This window comes from Anolis sagrei, chromosome 3 (genome assembly GCF_037176765.1).
Source record: "Anolis sagrei isolate rAnoSag1 chromosome 3, rAnoSag1.mat, whole genome shotgun sequence".
Lineage (NCBI taxonomy): Eukaryota > Metazoa > Chordata > Lepidosauria > Squamata > Dactyloidae > Anolis > Anolis sagrei.
The window spans coordinates 157,821,020-157,830,614 of NC_090023.1; the positions used below are offsets into that span (position 1 = coordinate 157,821,020).

The 9,595-nt window shown below is 40.2% G+C and overlaps 1 pseudogene; it reads right to left on the reverse strand.

The window, feature by feature from the left end:
* Nucleotides 1–8,781: 8,781 nt before the first annotated feature.
* Nucleotides 8,782–8,927, reverse strand: LOC132772404 (U2 spliceosomal RNA; annotated as a pseudogene).
* Nucleotides 8,928–9,595: the final 668 nt, after the last annotated feature.

Genomic DNA, 9,595 nt, shown 5'->3' on the forward strand with positions numbered 1-9,595 from the left:
ATAAAACAAATGAAAAGTCTAGAGAGGTATATTTTATTAAAGCAAGCAACATAGAGAACTTGATGAGATTTGCAAAGGAAAGTTATTTGGTATTGGTAGCAGGTACTTAGGTAGGGAGGTACTGGTTGTGGATTTTCTGAGACTGAGGCTTTACAATTTGCTGGTACAATTCTTATTAACAATATGTTTTTGAAAGTATATTTTCCGATGGAGGTTAGAGATAGAGGAGATGGGTCCTGTAGTCTAGTTCTGTAGGCAAAGATTCAACAAACGCCAAGCCTAATATTATTTTTAAGCAACAGCCAAATTAAATGAAATGTAATAAATAGACAAAAGAAAACTAAATAGGGAAATATTTGATCAAATTAAACAACAAAGGGAACAATGAAATTGCAAGGGAAAGGAATTATGTATTGGTATTGGTAGGTAGGTAGGTACTTAGGTAGGCCCTGGTAGTAAGTAGTGGTTTTTCTGAGATTGAGTCTTTTCTGTTTGCTGGGATTTTTATTCATAATAATCTTTTTAAAGTATTTCCTGAAGGAGGAGAGGGAGGAGAAAAAAATATGAGGAGAGAAACAAAAGAGGGTGAATCAAGCTCAGAGAAACCCTAATATTTTAAAATAAAAACACCCACCCAAGAAATTTATTTATTTATTTATTTATTTATTTGGTACACTTGTATACCACTAATATCTCAGCCTGTGCGGCGACTCATTGCGGTTTACAACATGTTAAAATACAATAATCACTCTCTTTCTCCCAAGTCCCCAAACGCATACTCACTGACCCACAGTTTCCAACTCCCCGTTTCAATAAAAAAAGTATCAAGAAAATAAAGGAGGTAAAGGGAAATCAAATAATAAAATTGGATTCAAAGAAATAGATTTGCTGCTGCTAATGCTATTTATTTTGGAGCCAAAATACTAGTAGAAAGCCAAGCCAACCCAAGCCAAAAGTAAAGCTGTGAGCAGCAATAGGACTGATGCACAATCATTCTGCCTCCTCTAGAGCCAGGATGCAACTGAGAAATGGAAGTGCTCACCCTGTTTATATAGACCCAGCTTGGGTAAGACATGTCATGGCTTTCTTCTATTCTGATTGGCTCAACAGGCAGGACTCACAGGGAAACCCCATGTGAGCATCTCTCTGTATTCTCAAATAGAAACTGAAAGTAACGGCGATTGTTCTTTTGGACAAAACAAAGATGGCGACGGAGTCCTTGCCATTATGGGCATCCAAACAAGTCTAACCAGCAATGGTGATGAAAGATGTTGAAAATGCTCATTCTTGGAGAATGTATAACAACTCACCAGTGCCTGCGATGTATAACTTTTTTCACTGGGATTGCAGAAGGAGCAAGCACATCAGTAGACATGCAGTTGGTTGCACAATGTTGGTATTCTACAAAATGGTGATATGGTGCAATTGGTATTTACATAAATGAATATGTTTATAGGCTTCCAATATATTTTTTAATAAAACAACAAAACACCCTGCAAACTATGGTTGAAAAATCCTGTCTTGTTCAGGTACTTATAACCATTGTCGAAGGCTTTCATGGCCGGAATCACTGGGTTGTTGTAGGTTTTTTTCGGGCTATATGGCCATGGTCTAGAGGCATTCTCTCCTGACGTTTCGCCTGCATCTATGGCAAGCATCCTCAGAGGTAGTGAGGTCTGTTGGAACTAGAACCCCTTTTTCCTAATTCCAACAGACCTCACTACCTCTGAGGATGCTTGCCATAGATGCAGGCGAAACATCAGGAGAGAATGCCTCTAGATCATGGCCATATAGCCCGAAAAATCCTACAACAACCCACTTATAACCATTGTTTTTTGGTGCAGATATAAAACACAACTATAACTGTTTGGAGATGTTGGTGTTTGGTTGCAATCAAATGAGCTATCTGTGCACGCAAAATGCTTCTCAAGCTGTAATTGTCCAATTTGTTACAATGACTAGGGAAAAATCATTGTAAATTTCTCACAAATAATAACTATGGCTGTTTAAATAAGAACACCCTTGGATTTCACCCTTTGACTCATATTTTCATGGAGGAAGCACAAAGCATAATGTAAACTGACAATTCCATTCTTTCCTTTTGTTTTTGCACTGCGAGTGTTCAATACTTTATTGCTGTGATTATCTCTTTCTATTATAAGTGCTAAAATGTTTTCCCCGCAGGGTTGTGGGCTTTGATCATGCAGATATAGATAGAGAAAAAAGATATCTGGCTTTTAGGTGTCTAGCTCTATTGAACCCAATCGATGAACAGAGCATTGATCTTTTGCTGGAACTGATCTATTGCCCACACAGTACAAATGGAAAAATTCTTTTGGAGTCAATAAGAGCTCTAGAGTTATCAAAAACCGAAAATAGGGGCCAAGCTCCTTTATTGGAAGTTATATGTGCATAACATAGTTACACCTTCATAGTCACAATTCCCAATGCCACCACAAATTTATTGTTATGTAAACAATGTGCATTCCTTATAGCTGGATATACTGTGACAGGCATCCGTAGACACCTACAGGGAGCCATATGACCACTTGGTAGATAATGTTCTTGCAATGTGTCTAACTACAAGAAAATAGCTGGACGCACCTATGTTCATCCCCCTGATCTCCAAGACATTGCCATGTTGCAAATGGGGGCTGCACTGTCTGCAATGTAAATTGTGAAAGGGGTTGCATAACCGAAACAGGATTCTGACCTATGCAGCAATCATAAAAACTGAGTTGTGAACATATTGGTCCCACTTATGCCATCATGATTCATGAGCAGAATGTTAACCCATGCATTTAAATAACTTTAAACATCTTCAACTTGTGACTCTCTAGGTGTATTGGACTTCAGCTCCCAGAATCCCTGGCCATTCAACAAATCGCCTAGGGCTTTAGGGAATTGGAGGCCCAAACAGCTAGAAGACTGCAAGTTGAAGAGGCCTGCTTTAGATGACACTAGACAGGATATCACAGCCCTCTTTGAGATTGGCTTTGCTTCTTAGAGCTGTGAAAGTTGTAGCTAAATAACACCTAAAGAGTTTCATGATTCCATTTTCTGCTGTAATAGAACAGTACTACCAACAGTACAACCAGCAAAGGATCACCGCCTTGTCGGGGCGCTGGAGCTTGAGCACCTCAATGATGTCATGAGCGAAACCGTGAAGGGCCACCCAAGACGGGACGGTTGTGGCAGAGAGGTCAGACCAAGCGTGATCCCTGGGGAAGGCAACGGCAAACCACTCCAGTATCCTTGCCAAGAAAACTAAATGGACCAGTACAACCAGAGATATGTCGGTATGCCATTGGAAGATGGGACTCCCAGGTCGGAAGATGGCCAAAATGCTACTGGGGAGGAGCAGAGGATAAGTTCAACTAGCCCCAGATGTGATGACGCAGCTAGCTCAAAGCCGAAAGGAAGGCTAGCAGCCGACGGTACTGGAGGCGAACGACGAATCCGATGCTCTAAAGATCAACACACCATAGGAACCTGGAATGTAAGATCTATGAGCCAGGGCAAATTGGATGTTGTTATTGGTGAGATGTCAAGACTAAAGATAGACTTTCTGGGGGTCAGCGAACTGAAATGGACTGGAATGGGCCACTTCACATCAGATGACCACCAGATCTACTACTGTGGACAAGAGGAACATCGAAGAAATGGAGTAGCCTTCATAATTAATAAGAAATTCGCTAAAGCGGTGCTTGGATACAACCCAAAAAATGACAGAATGATCTCAATTCGAGTGCAAGGAAAGCCTTTCAACATCACAGTGATCCAAATATACGCCCCAACCACAGCTGCTGAAGAAGCAGTTCTATGAGGATCTGCAGGACCTACTGGATAATACACCGAAAAGAGACATTATTTTCATTACAGGAGACTGGAATGCCAAGGTGGGAAGTCAAATGACAACTGGGATCACAGGCAAGCATGGTCTGGGAGAACAAAATGAAGCGGGACGCAGGCTGATAGAATTCTGCCAGGAAAACTCGCTGTGTATAACGAATACTCTCTTCCAACAACCTAAAAGACGGCTTTACACATGGACCTCACTAGACGGTCAACACCGAAATCAGATTGACTACATCCTTTGCAGCCAAAGGTGGCGGACATCCATCCAGTCGGTGAAAACAAGACCTGGGGCTGACTGTAGCTCAGATCATGAACTTCTTATTGCCCAATTTAGAATAAAACTAAAGAGATCAGGGAAAATACACAGACCAGTTAGATATGATCTCACTAACATTCCTAGCGAATATACAGTGGAAGTGAAGAACAGATTTGAAGGACTAGATTTAGTAAACAGAGTCCCAGAAGAACTATGGACAGAAGTCTGTGACATTGTTCAGGAGGCAGCAACAAAGTACGTTCCAAAGAAAAAGAAAACCAAGAAGGCAAAATGGTTGTCTGCTGAGACACTGGAAGTAGCCCAAGAAAGGAGGAAAGCAAAAGGAAACAGTGATAAGGGGAGATATGCCCAGTTAAATGCGCAATTCCAGAGGTTAGCCAGAAGAGATAAGGAACTATTTTTAAATAAGCAATGCATGGAAGTGGAAGAAGACAACAGAATAGGAAGGACAAGAGACCTCTTCCAGAAAATTAGAAACATTGGAGGTAAATTTCAGGCAAAAATTGGTATGATAAGAAACAAAGATGGCAGGGACCTAACAGAAGCTGAAGAGATCAAGAGAAGGTGGCGAGACTATACAGAAGATCTGTATAGGAAGGATAACAATATCGAGGATAGCTTTGACGGTGTGGTGAATGAATTAGAACCAGACATCCTGAGGAGTGAGGTTGAATGGGCCTTAAGAAGCATTGCTAACAACAAGGCAGCAGGAGATGATGGGATCCCAGCTGAACTGTTTAAAATCTTAAAAGATGATGCTGTCAAGGTGATGCATGCCATTTGCCAGCAAATATGAAAAACACAAGAATGGCCATCAGACTGGAAAAAATCAACTTATATCCCCATACCAAAAAAGGGAAATGCGAAAGACTGCTCAAACTTCCGTACAGTGGCCCTTATTTCTCATGCCAGTAAGGTAATGCTCAAGATCCTGCAAGGAAGACTCCAGCAATACATGGAGCAAGAGTTGCCAGATGTTCAAGCTGGGTTCAGAAAAGGCAGAGGAACGAGAGACCAGATTGCCAATATCCGCTGGATAATGGAGAAAGGCAGGGAGTTTCAGAAAAACATCTACTTCTGCTTCATTGACTATTCTAAAGCCTTTGACTGTGTGGATCATAATAAATTGTGGCAAGTTCTTGGTGGGATGGGCATCCCAAGCCACCTTGTCTCTCTCCTGAGGAATCTGTACAAGGACCAAGTAGCAACAGTCAGAACTGACCACGGAACAACAGACTGGTTCAAGATTGGGAAAGGCGTACGGCAAGGCTGCATACTCTCACCCAACCTTTTTAACTTGTATGCAGAACACATCATGCGATGTGCGGGGCTGGATGAATGCAAAGCTGGGGTGAAAATTGCTGGAAGAAACATTAATAACCTCAGATATGCAGATGACACCACTCTGATGGCCGAAAGCGAGGAGGAGCTGAGGAGCCTTCTAATCAAGGTGAAAGAAGAAAGCGCAAAAGCCGGGTTGCAGCTAAATGTCAAAAAAACCAAGATTATGGCAACAAGAATGATTGACAACTGGAAAATAGAGGGAGAAACCGTGGAGGCCGTGACAGACTTTGTATTTCTAGGTGCAAAGATTACTGCAGATGCAGACTGTAGCCAGGAAATCAGAAGACGCTTACTTCTTGGGAGGAGAGCAATGTCCAGTCTCGATAAAATAGTGAAGAGTAGAGACATCAGACTGGCAACAAAGATCCGCCTAGTCCAAGCCATGGTATTCCTTGTAGTAACCTACGGATGTGAGAGCTGGACCTTAGGGAAGGCTGAGCGAAGGAAGATCGATGCTTTTGAGCTGTGGTGTTGGAGGAAAGTGCTGAGAGTGCCTTGGACTGCGAGAAGATCCAACCAGTCCATCCTCCAGGAAATAAAGCCCGACTGCTCACTGGAGGGAAAGATACTAGAGACAAAGTTGAAGTACTTTGGCCACATCATGAGGAGACAAGAAAGCCTAGAGAAGACAATTATGCTGGGGAAAGTGGAAGGCAAAAGGAAGAGGGGCCGACCAAGGGCAAGATGGATGGATGGCATCCTTGAAGTGACTGGACTGACCTTGAGGGAGCTGGGGGTGGTAACGGCCGACAGGGAGCTCTGGCGTAGGTTGGTCCATGAGGTCACGAAGAGTCGGAGACGACTGAACGAATGAACAACAACCAACATAACAAAAATCCAATATGTGTGAAAATTGAGAGACCACACAAGTAAAGCAGAATTTATTTATGCTAACCATAATAAATCATTCTGCATACTGATTTGGGAGAAAGTTCTACTTACAAAATATTGGGTTACCTATTTAATTTGATTATCTCTTTCAATTAGAGCTAGGGGAATCTGATAATGTTTGTGTGAGTTTGTGTCCACTCCACTAAGGCATTTTTGAAACGGAATGAGTAAAAATTCTCTGTTATTTACAATGCTGACCTTCGGAATGAGGTGAAAGTGACTTTAAAATATAAATTGTTCCAATCCCCCCCCCCCCAAAAAAAAATGGAGACACCATAGGGGGCTGAATAGATGACCCGGAGAGTCCTCTTTGTCTTCACTTTGGATATTTCCTGAAACTTCTGTTAGACCCTTTTCCTCACACCTTGCCCATTCACAAGTTTGCACAATCAGTACAAATTTCTGAATTACACTCTCACAATGAGCAGGGAGCAACACTCTACCAGGTCCTTCATGTCATAAAGGACTCAAAATACGATCTGAGGCATAAGCTCACCAAGCTGCATCCATCATCTTTTGTTCTAGTCTTAACACCTATCAAGACACCCAGCCATCAATTGTGTAACATCTGGGATATTTTGGACAACAAAGGAATAAATTTAAAGTGTCAAATATATTTACAAACATTATTATCCTAGCAGTTGTCATTGCAGCTTCTGACTATAACCTGTGTTCTTGGTTCATTGATAAAATTGTACGTGACCATTTATATTTACAAAGTTTCTAAAAGCTAGGATTGGATTTCCATTTTAATGTTAATTTTGAACCCACACTCTCTCCAAAAGAGGGTTAAAGTTGGGTGGGAATACTGCTTTTATACGTTTATATCATTCTATATTTTGATAATGCTTGAAAAATCCTGATAGTTCAGAAAAATACCTAAGATGAATATTACATATCCAACTTTAAATAATGCCCACTGTTACAAAAAATGATATTTTTATTATTTTCAAAAAACCTTGGAAAACATCACAAAACTGAATGTATTTTGGATAGAAAGGGGTTGTAGTCAGCTGTCCATTGGGATCTGCTGCCAAGACAGTTTGATAACACAGCATGACATGATTAAGAGTGCTTAGGCATTTGATTTGGTTCGCAGTTTGAAATCAACACTCTGATTTGCTGTTGATTAATGTAAAGTGTATGAAAAATATGTATTTGGAGTAAAAATACATTCAAAAGTAATGTTTATGTTAATACTTTTTAAAATGCAGATTGACATTCACAAGAGGGATCAGATTTATAAAACAACACAAGTGAAACCGGCATGTACCAGTAATATTCTGATCTATCTATCCATAGGAATTACTTTTGAATAAGCTGGATACAGGATAACTCCTTGTCAAGTTCTTCTTTATCTCCCTATACCATTCTTTTGGGATTTAGAAAATTTCCTGTCAGCAGCAAGCAATGGTGAAGAATGATCAGCAGGAAAATGTAGAGAAACAATATGGACAAATGTGGTGAATTGTTATGAGAAGAGGAGAAAGAGGGTGATTTTGGCTAAGGATCAGAAGAATATTTTAAAACATTTGAAAATGGTCGGAAATGTGTTTCTAGAGTGCTGCAAAACTCTGACAAGAAGCTTACTCATCCTTTGGGATTTACAATATGCAAAATTTGCACGTGGCAAATTTTCTGCACAAAATATACTGGCTGACAGTGTTTATGAAGTTGTAAGTCTGACTTATTGTACATTTTGTTTAAAGTCATTTTATCATCACAGCCACTAAAAATACTCCCAAAACATATCATGAAAGCCAGGCATCTCAACCAACTTCTGACGTGCAGATAAATAATTCTCAAGAGTTTTCAGCACACTCTTGGTCAAGAAGTGTTTAGCAGTTTCCTGTCACAACTGATGGCTAAAAAAACAGACAAATATTGTCGAAGGCTTTCATGGCCGGAATCACTAGGTTCTTGTGGGTTTTTTCGGGCTATAGGGCCATGTTCTAGAGGCATTTCTCCTGACGTTTCGCCTGCATCTATGGCAAGCGTCCTCACTACCTCTGAGGATGCTTGCCATAGATGCAGGCAAAACGTCAACAGACAAATATTTTAGAATAATGAGACCTAATTGAGAGAACTTTAGTAAAGGGGGGGGGGGACTAAAAGAGCTTTACACTAGTGGTTCAAAATTTGGTCAAGAGGTATTTTCTGTACAAGTATTAAATTTTTTGCATTGAAATATTATTTTCCATGTAGAAAATGTTTCTTGTGCAGAAAATGCAGTTTTCTGTGAAAAATCAACATGTATGAATTTTGTGCATACAATATCCTGAATTGTGAATTGCTTTTGAAAACTGCAAAACTTACAGAAGGAAAAAAATGCTGTAATTTCTCATTGCTATCTCAGGAAGAAACATGGTGAAGAGTTAAATCCCTCGTTTCCACAAAAAGTTATAAAATCAGAAAGTTCCTATGACATTTGACCATTATTCAAAACAGGATTCCCACCAAAGAAAGGAAAAAATCATGAATATTCTTTACATCCCTTTGCTAATGCATCATTTCACTATTACTACACTTGATCTTAGCCAAAAGGCCGAGAAGCGATGTGAGGATGTGAGGGCGATCTGGCTGTGACATCTGTCACCCCATTGATCGCCAGGGTTGATTCGGCTGATCTGGCTGGCTAGGCGGGTGTCTCCTTCCTCCCTCACCGCTCCATGTGCGTCCCTACCGAAGCTGCACGCTTGGTGGAAGAGGACGTTGTCCCAGGTATAGAAGGAGTGTACCGAGATCTCCAGTCTTCAGTCCCGGGTTTACGATAGCTGCGCTCCCCTGCTAGAACCTCCAAACAAGCTCAAGGTCCATTTCACTATTAAAATAGGTCTTGAATTGAATTTTAAATATGACAATCCTCTTACTATATAACTATCCTTCTGAAACTTTGCATCTTTTAGGCTTAGGCTCACCTCTATAACTTATGCAATTTTCATACAAATCATAAAAAATTGAAGAGATGAAGATAACAAATCACATCCTTCATTATTTAGACTTCCATATAATTCTGAAAATTGAGGGGTTTTTTAAATTAAAAAATACCATTTGGGTAACTTTAAAGTGGAAATATAGTTCTTATATACAAAACTCTGGTACCCATTTTTCTGAAATTCAACATGAAACATCTTCACCCAAGGGATTACTAAGCATGAAAATATTTTTCATATATGCCAAGTCTTTTATAAAAACAAAATACATTCCATAGAGCACAAATCTCCA